The sequence below is a fragment of the Phoenix dactylifera genome, chromosome 7, assembly GCF_051530095.1.
Source record: "Phoenix dactylifera cultivar Ajwa chromosome 7, Ajwa_hap1_PhDact_Kaust_v1.1, whole genome shotgun sequence".
In the NCBI taxonomy this organism is placed as follows: Eukaryota; Viridiplantae; Streptophyta; class Magnoliopsida; order Arecales; family Arecaceae; genus Phoenix; species Phoenix dactylifera.
Window position 1 is genome coordinate 11,036,275 of NC_143196.1, and position 19,615 is coordinate 11,055,889.

A 19,615-nucleotide genomic window follows, 5' to 3' on the forward strand; every position below is an offset into this window, starting at 1 on the left:
ACACTTTGAAATCAAACCAGGGGTAATTCAATTGCTGCCCAAGTATCATGGGATGGAGTCCGAGAACCCTTATCTTCACCTTAAGGATTTTGAGAAAATTAGCATCACATTTAGAGTGCCAAATGTATTGGAAGACATCCTTAAATTGACCTTGTTTCCTTTTTCCTTAAAAGATAAAGCCAAAACATGGCTGAACTCCTTGAGACCTAGATCGCTAGGAACATGGCATGATATGCAAAGAGAATTTTTGAAAAAAATCTTTTCCGCACAAAGAACTAACTTTTTGAAAAGGCACATTAGTAATTTCCAACAAAAAGACCATGAAACATTTTATGAATGCTGGGAGAGATTTAAAGAGTTGCTTCTCTCTTGTCCTCATCACAGATTTGAAACATGGAGAACCATTAGTTTCTTTTACGAAGGGTTGTCTCCACAGTTAAAACAATTTATAGAGACCATGTGCAATGGTCTATTTTTGGAAAAGCAACTCGATGAGGCATGGGACTATTTAGACTCTCTCGCAGAAACTGCACAATTATGGGATACAGGGGATAGAGTGAATAAACCTCTGCCTAAGCCTACTAGCGTAGGACACAGGGCCTTTACAACCTTAGTACTCAGGATGATATTTTGGCTAAAATGGCAGCCCTTACTAGGAAGGTAGAGGAAATTGAACTTAGAAGGATTGAACCCGTCAAGACCGTAGAACATAACAGCGAGTGTTGTAGGATTTGTGAGATGCCTGGCCATCTCACCACTGATTGCCCCACAATACCTGCATTCAAGGAAGTCTTGCACGATCAGGCCAATGTTATGAATACATATCAAAAATTTTTTAATAATCCTTTTTCGGGTACTTACAACCCTGGATGGAAGAACCATCCAAATTTCAGGTGGAGGAATGACCAACCTCAACAAGTATATAACCCAACTCCTCCACCTCCGCAACCTCATTATGCACCCACACCCCCTCAAAAACCCAGTCTCGAAGAAACTTTGCAATCTTTCATGCAAAGTCAAGCCAAAATCAATGATGAAATAAGAAATCAACTAACAACGCTGACCACTGCTTTAAGTTCTCAAGAGAAGGGTAAACTACCAGCTCAACCACAACCTAACCCTCAACTCTCGGCGGTAGCAATGCATCATCTTCAACTTTGCATAAAGAACAAGCGAAGAGTATAATAACTTTGCAAAGTGGAAAGGTTATTGATCGACCAGTCCCAGAACAAACACAAGTCATACCTGATTTTGACCCTCCCAAGATAAAAGAAAAGGATAACGAAGAAGCCGAAGCACCAACATCTGCTGAAAAAATCAAATGTCCTTTTTCTGCACCATTTCAACAAAGATTAAAGCCCTTGCAAAAGCTTGAACCAAACTCAGAAATTCTTGAGCTTTTTAAGCAAGTAAAAATCAATGTACCTCTTCTTGATGCAATCAAACAAGTGCGTTCATATGCAAAATTTTTGAATTTTCATACCGTTCCAGAATGTTCATCCAAACCGTCCTCCTACTTACTATTCACAATTTCAACATGTCCCTCCTCCAGCACCCCAAGGAGATATGGCTTTTGAGCAAAAAGTTTTGACTGCCCTTCAAGGACTAGAAGCCAATACACAACTGTTGCACTCACATACTCAGTCGATTGCCAAATTAGAAATCCAGCTAGGGAAGCTAGCTAGTGCACTAAATAAGAGAGAGGAAGGCAAGCTTCCAAGCCAACCAGTGAGTAACCCGAGAGGGCAGTACATGGCTCAAGAGACTCACTAGAGTGATGTTCACCATGAACAAGCTAATGCCATGACTACCTTAAGAAGCGGACGTGTAGTGGACAATAAGGTTGGAGAAAAAGAACATAAAAAAAATGAAGATAAGAGTATGACTGTGCCTAACGAGAATCCAAACACTTCCTTGTTTCTATCTAACCCAGTACCGACCACACCTTTTACACCGAAGGCTCCTTTCCCTCAATGTCTGAATGCACCTTCTCCCTTTGGCATGAAAGGAACTTCGTTGGAAGAAATAATGGAGGTTTTCAAACAAGTAAAAATCAACATCCCTCTCCTTGACGCCATAAAATAAGTTCCATTGTATGCCAAATTTTTCAAAGACCTTTGTACCCAGAAACGAAAATCTAGGACACATGTGCCTAAAAAGATCTTCCTAACTGAACAAGTAAGCTCCATCCTCCAGCACAAAACCCCTCCTAAGTTCAAAGATCCTGGTGCCCCTACCATCTCCTGTGTGATAGGAGACAATTCTATTGATCGAGCACTATTAGATTTAGGGGCAAGTATTAATCTTTTTCCTTATTCAGTCTACGAGAAGTTCGGATTAGGTGAATTAAAACCGACTTCGGTGTCCCTGCAATTAGCTGATCGATCTGTTAAAATACCACGAGGAACAATTGAAGACGTCCTAGTCAAGGTAGACAAATTTTATTTTTCAGTCGATTTCATCGTCCTTGATATGGAACCTGTGCCTAATCTTAAGAAACAGATCTCTATGATTCTTGGTCGTCCCTTTCTAGCTACAGCCAATGCATGTATTAATTGTAGAACTGGGATGATGGATATATCTTTTGGGAACATGAAAGTCAAAATAAATGTATTCCACGCCTCTGACCAACCTGCAAGAGAGGAAGAGTGCTTCCTAATACATAAAATGGACGATCTTATAGAAGAAACCCTTTTCTATATTCTGGCAGACAATCCTCTAGAAGCATGCTTAGCCCATTTCGATATTGATAACTTTGATCTAGACAAGGCCATAGAAGAAGTCAATGTCCTGCTTGACAATCTGTCTCCCACGAAGTCTTATCCTTGGCGAATCCGATATGAACCTCTTCCTACCCTTTCTAGTGCGCCATAGTGCCCCTCCATCGAGTCCCCTCCCAAATTTGAGTTAAAGCCACTTTCGGTAACACTTAAGTATGCTTTTCTAGGACCAGAAGACACCCTACCTGTAATCATCGCGGCTGACTTGTCTGACAAATAGGAGAGTCAACTTTTGAGCGTGCTAGGAGAACACAAACATGCAATTGGATAGTCTGTAACCGATCTGAAGGGGATTGACCCATCTATTTACATGCATCGAATTCACCTAAAAGAAGATGCAAAACCGACCCGTGAAATGTAAAGAAGACTCAATCCTAACATGAAAGAGGTGGTCAAGAAAGAAGTAGTGAAGTTGCTAGATGCTGGAATCATTTATCCTATCTCTGATAGCAACTGGGTGAGTCCGACTCAAGTAGTACCAAAGAAGTCGGGCATTACTATGGTTGAAAATGCAGAAGGAGAGTTGATGCCCACATGCATGACCACTAGCTGGCGTGTTTGCATTGACTATAGAAAGCTAAACTCCATGACTAGGAAGGACCACTTTTCTTTGCCTTTTATTGACCAAATATTGGAAAGACTAGCCGGTCAGAGTTTCTACTATTTCTTAGATGGTTATTCTGGATATAACCAAGTGGCCGTATATTCCGATGATCAAGAGAAAATCATTTTCACATGTCCATTTGGGACATTTGCGTATAGGAGAATGCCATTTGGACTATGCAATGCACCCGCGACATTTCAACGATGCATGATGGCAATTTTTTTTGACATAGTAGAAAAATTTCTGGAGGTATTCATGGATGATTTTTTAGTTTTTGGCCCCTCATTCGATGATTGTCTCAATAATTTAGCCCTGGTTTTAAAAAGATGTAAGGAGACCAATCTAGTGCTAAGTTGGAAAAAGAGCCATTTCATGGTTCAAGAGGGTATAGTCTTGGGACACATTGTGTCCAAAAGGGGTATTGAGGTAGATAAAGCAAAAATTGATCTTATTTCTAATCTTCCTCCATCCAAATCGGTGAAACAAATCCATTCTTTTCTTGGCCATGCTGGTTTTTACCGTCGCTTTATTAAAGACTTCAGCAAAATCTCTAGGCCCTTGTGCAATCTCCTTGCCAAGGATACACCCTTTGTCTTTGATGAAGCATGTAAAGAGGCCTTTGAAAAACTCCGATCTAAGTTGTCTACAGCACCTGTCATACAACCTCCCAATTGGACCCTTCCATTTGAACTCATGTGTGATGCTTCTGACTATGCCATTGGGGAGGTTTTAGGGCAACGACTAGATAAGTTACCTCATCTCATCTACTACGCTAGTAAAATACCTTCAGATGCACAATTGAGCTACACCACTACTGAGAAAGAATTACTAGCTGTAGTGTTTGCTTTGGACAAGTTTCGATCCTATCTCTTAGGATCCAAGGTTATTGTATTCACTGATCATTCTGCTCTCCGGTACTTCCTTTCAAAGAAGGACACCAAGCCTCGCCTAATTCGATGGATCCTGTTGTTACAGAAATTTAATCTAAAAATTCGTGATAAGAAAGGTACCATAAATGTTGTAGCAGATCATTTGTCTAGAATCCTTCTCGAGCCTCCTCATAACATTTCACCACTTCATGACTCCTTTCCAGATGAACAATTGTTTGAGGTACAACAAGTGAAAACACCTTGGTTTGCCAACATAGTGAACTATCTTGCCATAGGACAAATTTTCGATCATTGGTTCAAGCAGGACAATGATCGATTCTTTTCGCAAGTTAAGTTCTACTTTTGGGATGACCCTGATCTATTTAAGTACTGCCCAGATCAAGTAATCCGTCGATGTGTGCCGGAATGTGAATTTCAGAGTATTCTTGATTTTTGTCATACCCAAGCCTGCGGGGGACATTTTGGGGATAGAAAAACTGCAGCTAAAGTCTTACAAAGTGGATTTTATTGGCCCTCATTGTTCAAAGATGCTCATAATTTTTGCCAGACTTGTGAGCGATGCCAACGAATGGGTACAATCACCCATAGAGATATGATGCCACTTAACACTATTTTAATTATAGAAATTTTTGATGTCTGGGGTATTGACTTCATGGATCCTTTCCCGCATTCTTTTGGTTTTGAATACATTCTTGTCGGGATAGATTATGTCTCGAAATGGGTCGAAGCTGTTGCCACTAGAACTAACGATCATAAGGTTGTGGTTAAGTTCTTACAAACCAATATATTTAGTCGTTTTGGCACACCCCGAGCTATCATTAGTGATGGGGGATCACATTTCTGCAACCGATCTTTTGAAGCTTTGGTTCGCAAGTATTCAATCACCGACAAAGTTGCCACCCCGTACCATTCCCAAACAAGCGGGCAACTTGAAGTTCCAATAGAAAGATAAAACACATCTTAGAGAAAACAATACGCCCTGATAGAAAAGATTGGTCTCAAAGGTTAAACGATTCTCTCTGGGCTTATCGTACTGCCTATAAGACTCCTATTGGCATGTCTCCCTATCGATTGATTTTTGGTAAAGTTTGCCACCTACCGGTAGAACTTGAGCGTAGAGCTTTTTGGGCCATTAAAAAGTTTAACTTTGATATGGCAGCTGCTGGTTCTAACTGAAAACTTCAACTCAACGAGCTTGAAGAGTTATGCAATGAGGCATATGAAAATGCCAAAATTTACAAGGCAAGAACTAAGGCTTTTCATGATAAATCCATTAACCGTAAGTCTTTCGAGCCTAATCAAAAGGTTTGGCTATTCAATTTTAAATTGCGTCTCTTTCCTGGTAAACTTCGCTCTAGGTAGGATGGTCCCTTTTTAGTTAAGAAGGTTTTCCTCATGGTGCGGTAGAAATTCAGAACATCAGTGATGGTCGTGTTCTGAACGTCAATGGTCAAAGATTGAAACCTTACATAGAGTGTCTTGTAGATGGACAGTTGATTGAATCCCTTGATTTGATGGATCCTATTTATCGGGATAATTAAGGATACACTGCGTCTGGCTGAAGATGTTAAACTTATGCTTGTTGGGAGGCAACCCAATTCTCATAAGTTATTTTTGCACATTTTCTTGTCGCATTTTTTTCAGGAGTCCTCATATTACTGATGTAACTAAGGTAAAATGCTTCTATCCTCCATATGCATCATATTTTCGTCCAAAATAAAATAGAATAAAATAATAATATAATATCTTAAAAAAATATTGAGGATAATGTATGATTTAGGTTGGGGGGTATAGAATTGGAATCTTTGAAGAAATTTTTTGAATTTTTGATTTGTGAATAAGTTTTTCGAATTTTTGATTAAAAAAAAATCTAATTTCTATCCCTTAGTGCTGAAATGATAAATATACAAAGTATATAAAATCTAGAAGCTCAATGATTAGTCAGGAGCAAGACAATTTGAGTTCTTTTCATTAAAAATTCTTTTAGTGAGTTATAAGATAATTTTTAGTTTGGAATTTGACAACACACATGGCCTGCATTTCTAAGGGTTAGGTTCAACATTATGTTGTTAAGTCTGGCAGCAACCTTGAGTCATGATGAATCATACCTATCTAATTCACTATTATCCCATATTTATTAAAAAAAAGTGAATTTAGTCAGGTACATCGAAAAGGGCTACCTATCGTTAAAGGTCAGCGGGCTTGTGATGATGAACCCGAGCATAGGTCCGTAGGGAAGTCTTGATGCCCAACACCTTATGCCATCTGGTGTGGGAGTTGTTGACTGAATGCTCGCTACACGAAGGAATCATTACAAGAGTAAAAGTGCATAATTTATTTATAAATACAAAAATAAAAAAAATAGAGAAAGAGAAAATAATATTGATCTTGAAAAAGACGATAGTGTGAAAGCCGTCGGTGTAAAAATTCGAGTAAACTGGAATATTACAGATAAAGCCCATGAGGTATTAAAATAAACATCCACAACTCTCGAAATCCTACAAGATAGAATGATTTTGAATCAGTGATTAGGTCTTATCTGACCAATTCTTGGAAACTACTAGCATTAGCAGTATTTTGGAAAATCTAAAACCTTAGTTTATGTATGGTCCAGATTTCACCGAGCACTCAAGCATAAAAAGTCTTACAACTCCCTAACGGAAACTTAATGACTTCAACTTAAGTTGCATACTAACCTAAAATTTGGGCTGACTTAGTAATTAAAACTTTGTGTGCTTTCGAAATTATTAGCACTTATACATTTGAAATTAGATTTTATAAAATAGTAAAATAAATTCTTTGGGTAGAGACAACAATTTGTGGGTATCTGAGCCGGAAACCCTCACGAGAGAAAACTCGTCCACTAGGGCCATCTAGGGGTTTAAAGCCTTATCGCATACGGTAAATGCAATCGCGATTCCTGCGAAAGTGAGTTAATTTCTTTTTCTATTTTATTATTTTGCTCGAGGACTAGCAAAACGTAGGTTGGGGGGTGTGATAAGTGCTAAATAATGCATAAATTAACTTCTTACTCATAGCACTTATCATTATTTTTATACACATATTCTAAATTTAAACATAAGAAGATGTGTTACCCTCATCATTGCATTTTAATAAATTAATTCGAGTTTGATTTAATTATTAATCGAGTCTAATGTGTGCAGGTCAAGTCGAACTAATTAGGATGATGTCTGAACTAATGTGTGCAGGTCGCGTTTGCAGCTGAACCCATATCCACGTCACCCTTTAAGTGCTTAAAGATCAAGCTTCTATGTCCTCCCCTGCTCCGTGTCCTAGCCAGAACCAAGCCGTCCGCCGTATCCAATTTCCTCCCAGCATTCCACCTTTCACGTGATTCCTCCTGAACTTCCCAGCCACATGAACCTCTCCCCAGCCAAATAGTCTTGAATGGATATGTTCCTAGCCGAGTGGACATGTTCCCAGCCAAAAGAATTCCCAACGCTCGCAGCTCCCATGCATTCACGACATTCATCCAGAACCGAGTATAGACCGAATCACCTGTTTCTCCGTCCCACGAACAAAACTAAAACCGCTTCCACCCGTGAAGGATTGCTCCCAGCTCATCTTTTCTTCTTCCGGACATCTGCCAGCTTCTCCCGTGATGCATGCCAAGCAAACAAACTTTATCTTCATCCACGTTCTCAACCGAATCCAGACCCCATCCGGATTTCCTCCCAGCCGCATCCAACCATCGGCAGCATCCCAAAATCGGATCTCAACCTTCCTTCAATCTCAACTTGCATCCTTATTCGACGTTCTTAGCTTCCGCATCCCCTATTTTAGCTTCAAAATAGAGCCATTGATCTCAAACGCCCACGTCTGCTATCATCCCGATTAACCCCAGCTCTTTCATTCCGTTTTCTTCCCAGCGTCATCTCCTCCCAGATTTCGTCCGCAATCATCCCACGATTCAGCTTCATCTTTCCGAGCTTCACGGCATCCAAGTTTTTCCTCCCAACTTCTGGATAATCTTCCAGCCATCCAGCAACCGTATGCTCTCCTCCCAGCAAATCTTAGCATCCGCATCAAAGGATCAAAATAGAATTTCTCTTCCGGATAAGGTCATCTCCCAGCCTTCATCCCGTTCGAATCAAGCATTCCATCCAAGCTTCACGGAACAGAGCATCCTCTCACGGGATAAACTCAAATCCCAGCAAACTTCCCACGCCTATCCTCACAGGTCTCCCATGAACAGAACCAAGCCTCACAACGTCCCAAGCTCATCAGCTCATCTTCATAGCGTCTGGAAGCTAGCAGCCGTCCGAGATCCTCTCCATGTCCTCGCCATCCCCTGCAGCCAAGGATCAAGCCGACTTCAGCCAACGCATCTCCCTTCCCAGCTCACCGACTTTCACGACCGGATCAACTCGAACCTCCACATCCTTATCGGAACAACCAGAGAGGAAGAGAAAGAGGGGATGCCGAGCCTATAAGAGGAGGAGAGTTCTCCTCGAGAATTCATTCCTTCTTCACCACCGGGGGCTGATCCCAACACTCTTCATAGGCCAAATCCCACAGAGTGTTCAGGTGAGAGAGTACTTTGGGTATTCTGGGAATTACTTCCCACGAAAAGAAGAAATGAAATGATAAGAGGGGAGTAGACGTGGAGGAAAAGAAGGTAGTCGCGATGGACTCCCTGTGCGTTGCTGCCACTACTCAATTCTCCATAAAAGCCTGATCTCTTCACTAGGGCTGGATGCTGCCCTAACAAAGGCAACAACGATTTTTGTATTTATTTATTTCTGTTCTTGGAATTGCATAAACTTCTTTGATCATAATGAATATCTTTTCATCTCATATTTAGATTCTATGATTTTAAGTATGATGTTTATACAATTGTTCTTCATGATCACTAAGTAAATATAAGATAATTCATGTTTAAGAAAGATCCAGTATGCTTCCACCTTAGTTTAGGGTAGACATTACATGCCAACTGAAGATGAATTATTTCTAAATTACTTTTGTGAATTTCTATTTGAATGCTTATTAGGCTTGTAGCCAATTTGCATAAAAACCCAAGAATGAAATAAAATATAATTAACCATTGTTGTTGAGTTAGTGGTGAATTCCTTGCCCTAAGTTCCTTCTACTCATATCATTATCAATTGCATTTTTATTAAATTTTTTAGTTTAATTTTCTTCACAAACTCTCATTTTTAAATATTTTTAAGAAAACAACTGTACCCCAGTCCCTGTGGATCAATAGCCGTAATCACTATCCTACTAGATACGTGCTATTGTGTGGTCTTTAAAGTTGACTATCAGTTTGCAGTGATTAAGTTCGAGGAAATTAAGCTATTCAACTCTTCGAGCAAGAGGAGGTATGGAGAGGCTAGTCCCTCCGCAAGCAGGAGGAGGAAGAAGGCAACAACAAGCTCAAATGTTGTCGAGGCCGGCACTTCTGTCACATTAGGTTCCATTGCCAGAGCCGAGGAGATGCTTGTTAGATGGAAATCACTAGAGATGGATGTGATCGCTGCCTTTTCCCTCTCTATCCGTTCCCTTGCCATAGAGGCCGACCAGGGAGCGCTCCCGATTGATGCCTCTAAGTCCGTTCCAATGGTTGCTCTTATGGCCACTCTAGGTCTTGCAACAGTTTCAGAGGTCGTCCGTACTTTGCCGGATACGCCGATCATATTCTCATCTTTGATAGCCCATCTTGGGGAGCCTATACTTCTGTACCTATTCCAGATGTCTTTGCACCTTCGGTGGGGACGTTAGAACTAGCTTTCACCTCGACCGTCGAGGGCACTCTGACATAGGACGGGGGTGGGAAGGTTGCTGAATCTTGGAGATGGTGGCAGTTGATCTCTCTCTCTCTCTCTCTTTCTCCCTTTCAATGGCGGCTAGGGTTTCTTGTGAAAGGGGAAAGAAAGAAGGAGATGAAGAGCATGATCAATTAGATCAATTGGGTTCAATGGTTGGCCACTGAAATTGGGATCGCGCTTGATTGGACTAGGGGCGGATGGAGTTTGATTGGGTCCCAAATCTGATTGGGTTTGGCCTACTTTGATTGGGTTGCAATTAGGCTTGATGTGTTTTGACTAAATCAGATGAGGGTGGCTAATTGGAGGAGTCCTAATGGACTTGGACTCCTAATGTGGTGGCGTGATGAAGGAAGGGAGTTATTGGCGTGAGAAGGGAAGTTGTTGGCATGAGAAGGAAAGTTGTTTCGTAAGAATTATTGTGTTTTATTTTCTCCTTTTCTTTGAAGGATGGGCTTGTATGGCATGAGGATGGGATTTTGTTTGTTGGCATGAAATATGGCTTCGATATGAGATAAGAGAAAGAGTCCTTCTGTCACAAGGACTCTTAAATGAAAGGGTATGGCATGATCAAAGGATAAGGATAAGTATAGAGTGAATGAGAAAGTCTCACCCTCACTCAATCCATAGTTGGCATGAAGGAAAGATGGCGTCTCACCAAAACCCCTTCAATCCCTCTTTGCGTTGCACCAAGGAAGAAAGGAATCACTTCTCTCATGTATAACACTCAATTTTCTCAAAGAATCTAATCTGAATTTTATTCTTTAAATGGGGATAGGCCAATGGTTCGATTGATGGAGCTGTTGTAGGCGAACTTGGCATGTGGCAAAATTAGATCCCAAGATGTCACATGATCATGAACCAAGCAGCAAAAAAGGTTGCCAAGGCTTCGATTCACCACTTTCATTTGCCCATCGGTTTGAGGATGATTGGCACTGGAATTAGATAGTCGCATGCCAAGCTTCGCCCATAGTGTTGCCTAGATATGCAACCCAAGAGAAGGGTGAATTGGGTTTTAAAACTTTTTAATTAAATGCAGCGGATAAACTCTAGTTTCAATCTGAAAGCTAAGGCGCTGAAGCAAAGAATGAATGATGGCAGAAGCAAAAATATAAAGAGACAAGCATACACACAATTTCGGTGCAACCCACATGTACATCCACTCCCCAAGATGATGCAGGCTGAAACCTGCAAGTCTTGGCCAAACCAAAAGGATTCAACCAAGGAAAAGATAATCCTGGGATGCCACTCAACCAGGGGTAGCGGATGCCACTCGACGCTACTAATCGCAGATTCCACTCGATGCGACCAAGCCACACGCTTGATTGGGAGGAGGATGCCACTCAACTCACAAAAGCAAGAAAGGCTCGCTGGAAAGGAATTCTGAAAATAACAACTCTATTTTTCATTTCATTCATGTACCAGTTTGATAGGCTATATTGGAACATCCCTCCAAGCATAGGTAAGACAAAACAGTGCTAAAACACATTGATGGGAGTCTAGTTACATGTTCCAATATTTAGAAATACCAAAAGACACTTAGGGAAATGAAACTATGTGTTGGAAAAAGACCAAAGTAAATGCACTTCGCTGGGCGCTGCTAGTCCAGACGTGCAGTAGTAAAAATGCCATAATTTTCTCTAGGGATCTTCAAATGGCACGAGATCAAGTACGTTGGAAACTGGAGGAGTAGAGATTTCCAATGGTATATGGCATGTTAGCTGATTAACCATATATTATTCCCAGAATTAATTCAAAGCTAACTCTGTTATGCTGCCAGGATCAAAGGATGACTCACTAAACACATGAGTCGACTCTTGAAAGCAATGAGTCGACCCCCGTTACACATGAGTCGATTGTTGAAAGCAATGAGTCGACTCCTGCTACACATGAGTCGACTCTTGAAAGCAAAGAGTGAAGGAAAAATTTTCCGAGTTATCTGATAAAATCGGACGCCAGGCATGAAAATTAGTTTTAAATTATTATTATTTTTTTATAACAATTATAAATCTTAAACATACTAATATGTAAACCATACCTCGATCCCACAGCGAAAGATGGTCGAGGTAGACCGGATCTAGATCTTTGAACGTTGCTTCGTGAGGCCTGGATCTGCAGGCCCTCTACTTCGCGCGCACGTCGAGCTTAAGAGTCCATGAGCTTAAGGGTCCATGAGGCCTGGATCTTAAGAGTCCATGAGCTTAAGGGTCCATGGGTCCACAGGAGTTTAAAACAGGTCAGCCGTCAACCATTTAAATGAGAAATGGGGATTAGCTAAATAGGAAATGGGTTAGCCCATTTTGTAATAAAGCAAGCCTGTTTGGTTCTAAACCAAATTGACAGCCCATTTGAATGATTTTTGACCCGAAAAAATTCCACATGAGTCCGACTCATGGAAGATTCAATTGGATCTAGTTTCGGCTCGATCCAAGTTCGACTTAGATCAGAACAAATATGAAATTAAATTCCAATTAAATCGTGATCGAGCCCAATTACACTAATTGAGACCCAGTCAAATCCAATCTCAACAATTGAGTCCTGATCAAGTTCAATTACATTAATTGAAACTTGATTGACCTAAAATACAGACCTAATTAGTTGTTCATCTATGAAATTTAGCATGTACCTCATGTTCAGTGCTAGCTGAACATAGACAAAACCAAATTCCAAATGACCCACAATTTAATTCTTAATTAAATTGGGTCAAGACCTTCCTACTTAGCTTGACTAATGTGCGTGACTCCGATAGGTTCGAACGCTAAGCGGGTAGTATATGGACTACTCCATGCACTAATCGAGGTGACCATCTAACAATGATACCCGACGTCTGGATAAGTCGAATATGCAAAGCAACATTCAAGAACCTAGACGTATGGTTGTTGCATAATTCATCCCTATGACCATCGATACTCAAGATGACCTCAGAGTGGACTGTCGAACTCTGGGTCCGATCATCCATAGTGTATTTCAATTAATCAAATCAAGTGACCTATCACTTGGTTTACCTTGGCCAAGGTTTTACTGAATTGAAATACAACGAGACATTAACTCCTAAAATCTGGAGCGGTCAATCCCATCTTGACTCATACACAGACTTCGCGAGTACTTGACTGCACCCAGCATCCTTCCGATCCCTAAATTAGAAAATCAGGTCATTCAGTGCCTAAGTACAGTGAGTTGCTTGCAAGTCACCATGACAGTCTCAGGTCTAAGGGGTACTTATGCCCATACGCTTTGCGAGCTAACTCTCGACAGTGGAGTGCTACGCAGGTGAGTCACTGTTCAGCGACGATGTACTCCTACATCTCACTTGTATGCCAACAGTATCTCCACACTCCTTGATTTAAGAGGACAACCAACTAAATGGCACACAACGACCTATACCTGACATAACTATCGTCCAATTGACAGCTTATCATTTGGTCGCGAACTGGTTTAAGGACTAAATGTTAAAACCTCCTTTATCCATTAAATTAGTCCTAAGGACTTCATCACAATACACAGGAGTTCAATTTGAAGATGTAACACTTGTGATGAATAAAAAATTGCCAGAATAAATTTTTATTCATTTTAATAAAATATATACATAATCCAATTTCTTACAATTAAAAAATTGGCTTTGGGACACAATTCCCAACAACTTCCACTTGGACTAAAGCCAATTTGTACAGTATCTTATACCCATCTTCGATTTGTGATAATCGAACTCCTTTACAGGAAGGGCTTTAGTGAATGGGTCAGCTAGGTCTCCTTTTCATCGATCTTCTGAAGATTGACGTCACCTCGTTCCACGATCTCTCGTACAAAGTGGTAGCGACGCAGAATGTGCCTCGTTTTGTGGTGAGACTTTGGCTCCTTTGCTTGTGCAATGGCTCCAGTATTGTCACAATACAAAAGAACTGGACCGTTGATTGAGGAAGCAACACCAAGTTAATTTACAAACTTCTTGATCCAAACAGCTTCTTTTGCCGCATCTGATACAGCAACATACTCTGCTTCGCATACGGAATCGGCTACTGAATGCTGCTTGGAACTTTTCCAGTAGACTGCTCCTCCATTCAGGGTAAACACAAATCCTGACATACTCTTACTGTCATCATGGTCTGACTGAAAACTAGAATCTGTAAACTCCACAAGTTTTAAGTCAGATTCTCCATAGATTAACCATTGGTCCTTAGTATTTCTCAAATACTTAAGAATAGTTTTCACCACCTTCCAATGGTTCTCATCAGGATCAGATTGATTCCTACTCGCTACTGCTAGTGAGTAAGCAACATCCGGTCTTGTATATGTCATGGCGACATGATAAAATCTACTGCAGAAGCATATGGGATTCTACTCATACGCTCTCTTTCCTCGGAAATTGTCGGACAATTTTTCTTAGAGAGAGAAATTTCTTGGCCTATCGGAAGATAGCCCTTCTTGGAATTCTCCATGTTGAACCGCTTCAACATAGTGTCGATGTACATGGATTGGGACAATCCAAGCAACCTCTTAGATCTATCTCTATAGATCTTCATCCCTAGGATGTAGGATACTTCTCTCAAATCCTTCATGGAGAACTGTGATGACAGCCAGAGTTTCACATTCTGTAATGCAGGAATGTCATTCCCAATTAAGAGAATGTCATCCACATACAAGATAAGGAATGTGATCAATGAACCGTTAGCCCACTTGTAGACACAAGGTTCTTCTTCGTTCTTAACAAAGCCATACATTTTGATAGTTTTATCGAAACGTATGTTCCAACTTCGAGAAGCTTGCTTAAGTCCATAAATGAAATTTTGTAGCTTGCATACTTTGGACTCGTCTATGGATGTGAAACCCTCAGGTTGTATCATATACACCTCTTCTTCCAGCTCTCCATTTAGAAAAGCTGTTTTCACATCCATTTGCCAGATTTCATAATCCATATATGCTGCTATAGCAAACATGATCCGAATAGATTTTAGCATTACCATAGGGAAAAAAATCTCGTCATAGTCAATACCATAACGCTGACGATATCCCTTGGCAACTAGATGGACTTTATAGGTCTCCACCTTTTCGTCTGCGCCTCTCTTTTTTTTGAAGATCCATTTGCACCCTATGGGTTTTATCCCTTCAGTTGGATCAACTAGTGTCCATACATTATTGATTTTCATGGATTCCATTTCGGATCTCATGGCATTAAGCCATAACTCAGAGTCGGACCTCTGCATAGCATCCATATAGGTGATCGGATCCTCATTGTTCTCATCGAGCTCAATGGGATCTGCGTCTTGGACCAAGAAACCATAGTATCTGTCCACTTGACGCGGTACTCTACCTGATCGCCTTAATGGTGCTTCTACATTGGGCTCCGGGTTTGATCTAATCGAATCCGATTCTGTGGGTTCAGTAGATTGTGTTAAATCTTCCATCTGCTGAGCTTCACTAAGTTCAACCTTGGAGGCAACAATTCCTTCACTAAGGAATTCCTTTTCCAAAAAGGTTGCCTTAAGTCCTACGAACACCTTTTGTTCATTAGGAAGGTAGAAGTAATAACCCCTATTTTCCTTGGGGTACCCTACAAAATAATACGTATATGATCTAGGACCAAGTTTGTCAGTTTGAGAATGTTTAACATAAGCCGGACATCCCCAAACCCTAAGATATGAAAGTGTCGGCTTACGCCCAGTCCATATCTCATATGGAGTCTTCTCAACAGACTTACTTGAAACCTTATTTAGTATTATATACGCAGACTCTAAAGCATAACCCAAAAAGATACAGGCAGACTAGTAAACCCCATCATGGATAGAACCATGTCTAACCGAGTTCGATTCCTCCTTTCGGATACACCATTGTGCTGAGGTGTTCCTGGAGGGGTCCATTGTGAGAGAATCTCATTTTCTTCTAGATAAGTCAAGAAATCATCGGAAAGGTATTCTCCTCCTCGATCTGACCGAAGGATCTTAATACTCTTTCCAATCTATTTTTCTACTTCATTACAAAACCGTTTGAACATTTCAAATGATTCTGACTTATGCTTCATCAGATAGACATACCCATACCTGGATAGATCATCTGTGAAGGTTATGAAGTAGGCATAACCACCTTTGGCACTTACGTTCATAGGTCCACATACATTAGTATGTATGAGGCCAAGAACATCGCTGGCTCGTTCACCCTTTCCAGAAAAAGGTGATTTGGTCATCTTACCCAGAAGACAGGATTCACAATCATTGATTTCCAAAATGCCCTGTTGGACTAACATGTTTATCCTGTTTTTATTTATGTGACCTAGCCCGCAATGCCACAAATAGGCTTCATTGACATTATCTAACTTAGGGCGTTTATTTGAAGTGTACATTACATTCATAGGCAGTGATAGAGTATAAATGTCCAGTTTCAATTGTCCACGAAAAATTTTAATACCATTAAGAATGATATCACAAAAATTTTCTTTTATTGATAAACAATAACTATTTTTGGCCAAAAGGCCTACAGAGATGACATTCATCAAAAATGCCGGACAATAATGACAAGCATCTAATATGACTACTCTAGATTCAAAAACAAGCTCAATGACTCCTAAAGCTAGGATTGGAACTGATCTTCCATCTCCAACGTTCAAGAATCTTTCGCCATTCTTGAATCTTCTACTAACTTGAAATCCCTGCAACGAATTGCAAATATTAATTGGACTTCCGGTATCCAATACCCAAGCAGTAGAATTATAAACAGAAAAATTACAAGGTGTTATCATATAATTACCTTGTGCAGCAACTGTTTGCTGCTTTTTCTTCTTAGGCCTGTTTGGATCAAGGGACACTATGTAAGCCGGACAGTTCCGCTTCCAATGACCCATCTTCTTACAGAAGAAGCACTCTGCCTTGCTCTTATCGGCTTTATGCTCTTAATCTGGCTGCGCTTAGAGACCCCAGCACGAGCTTTCTGTACCTTCTTCTTCTTTCCTTTCTTAAAGGAAGAAAGTCCTGCAGAAGTCCTACCTACCACATTCACCGACTCTTTTTTGAGTTGGTGATCCTTCTCATAGGTCTGTAGTAAACCTAGCAAACCATGATAGGATACTTCAGGTTTAGTCATTCTATAATGACTAAGGAAGGTCAGGTAGGACTTGGAAAGTGAGTTCAAAATGACGTCCTTGCCCAATTGCTCGTGCAAAGGAAAGCCAAGTTTACTTAGGCGATCGATTTGTTCGACCATGTACAATACATGATCGGTGACCGATGCCCCTTCCCTCATGCAGGCATTGAATATAGCGCAGGAGGTCTTATGTCGTTCAACATCATCAGGTGTGCCGAAAGACTCCTTCAACATTTGAAGGATTTCCACTCGCTGCGCTTCCTCGAATTTACGACTAAACTCGTCATTCATCGAGGCCCTCATGATGCAGCGCACTGTAATGCGATCGTTGAGCCACTTCTGATAAGCGTCTTTGATTGCACGTGGTGCATTGGCTGCAGGTTCCTCAGGTGCAGAATCCGATATCACATACAGGATCTGCTCATGCTCTAATACTATTTTCAACTTTCGATACCAGCTATCGAAGTTAGGTCCATTAAGCTTATCATTGTCTAATAGCGTTCGGAGGGACAATGAGTTAGCCATATCTGAAAAATAAAGAAAAAACCCAACTAATCAGTATATGATTTATTTAATCCTAAAGACTTGGACTTTAGTCTAAAGTTTTCTCCCACTATTTTAATCGAATTAATAGCCTCTACCTTTAATTCAAGGAATTACTTTAATTCCCTAGTGGGTACTAGAATCCGCATATACTGCATACGGGCCCGAGGAAGGCTCGGCCAACCTATGTGCATCTAAGAGTAGGTACATTACCAATTGTTTCTCTAAACAATTTTCAGTAATCAATTTTGCCCCAGGTGGTAATTAGTAGGCGGAGGCCTCCACTGAAAATCCTGGTTAGGTCCAACCATTAATGAACTAACTCGATGACACTACCTAATGTATGATCAGGCCCGAGGAAGGCTCGGCCAACCTAATCACAATTAGATAGCTCAAAAAGCTATCATATAATGGAGGATAATTCCAGTATTCAGAGGAACACCAGACGGAAGCGTCCAACATGTTCAATTATAATATTGGACCCATTATCATTCACCTTAATGGAAGGCTATGATCTAATTATCTATATAACTTTATCATTTTAAGGACCTAATAATTTAGTGGATTTTAATTGATATGTGACACTGACCGATAATTCTAAATCCTCCCACTGACTTCACCAAATCATACAGAGGACTAGCTCTTATTGGTCTATTAGACACCTAAATCAGTCACACTGATTTTTCTTAATGGCATGGGTGAGTGCCAAGTCTCAAGGTACCTTAATCAAAACTTGATCGACCAAATTGGCCAGGTAAGAGAGATCATAGGAAGGTTACGCCATTAACCTCTTTCCTAGACACCAACTATGTTGGCTAGGTAAGAGGTAGCCCTAATTAAAAACCATGATCAAATGCCGACTTACCTTAGACACCAATTGGTTTATCAAGTTGATTTAGGTTATCCTTAGGAACTCGGGCTCGACCACTGAGCCACAATCAGATCCAATTGAAATATTTGGATATGATAAACTACAACTATTGAGTTTGATCATTTTATAAACCTTGATTTAGTCTAGTTCAACAATTGATTAGATTAAATCATATTTCTTAAGTTAGTCCATTTCAATTTGATTTCATGAGGTCTAACCTAGTCAACTAATCTGATTGTGCCAACCCATGCCCCAAATCCCATGTTCAAATTTAAATTTTAATTCGAATTCCAAATTTTGAATTTTAAATCTTTATATGAAATTCAAATTTTAAATTTTAAATTCAATATTTAATTCTTAATTAAATGTATTATGATCATGGATTCAAGGTGTCAATTTATTCCAAATATAAACAATTTATATTTAAATTTTGTGGTCATAATAAATTTAAAACTGAAATTTCATAAACATAAATTATGCATAATTTCATAAAAATAAACTATCTATTTTATGATACAAATTAATCTCAATTTTGTACTAGGACAACCTTTTCACTATAAGGGGTTAATCTTATAACAGGACAACCTTATAATTCAGCACAAGATTGATATTTTATCATTAAATCTAGATCTAATCTAAATTTAAAAAATTAAATCATGCATAATTCTAGATGTTATAGGCCAATTCCATCGGCCAACCTGGCTCTGATACCAGTTGAAGGAAAAATTTCCTGAGTTGTCCGATAAAATCGGATGCCAGGCATGAAAATTAGTTTTAATTTTTTTTATAACAATTATAAATCTTAAACATACTAATATATAAACTATACCTCCATCCCGCAGCAGAAGATGGTCGAGGTAGACCGGATCTAGATCTTTGAACGTTGCTTCGCAAGGCCTGGATCTGCAGGTCCTCTACTTCGCGCGCACGTCGAGCTTCACAAGAAGGTTGGACGATATCTGTATTTTACAAAAATACTTTTTGCAAAAAGGATCCTAGAAGAAAACACTTTTCTTTTCTTCTCCTTCTTCTTCTTCCTTCTCTCCCATTTCCAACCCGAGAGCTTCGAT

The 19,615-nt window shown here is 40.0% G+C and overlaps 1 non-coding gene across 1 annotated transcript; it reads right to left on the minus strand.

The window, feature by feature from the left end:
- Positions 1 to 278: 278 nt before the first annotated feature.
- LOC149753145 (small nucleolar RNA R71) lies at positions 279 to 387 on the minus strand. The gene has a single exon (XR_016396074.1). It is a non-coding gene; the product is annotated as a small nucleolar RNA R71 (small nucleolar RNA).
- Positions 388 to 19,615: the final 19,228 nt, after the last annotated feature.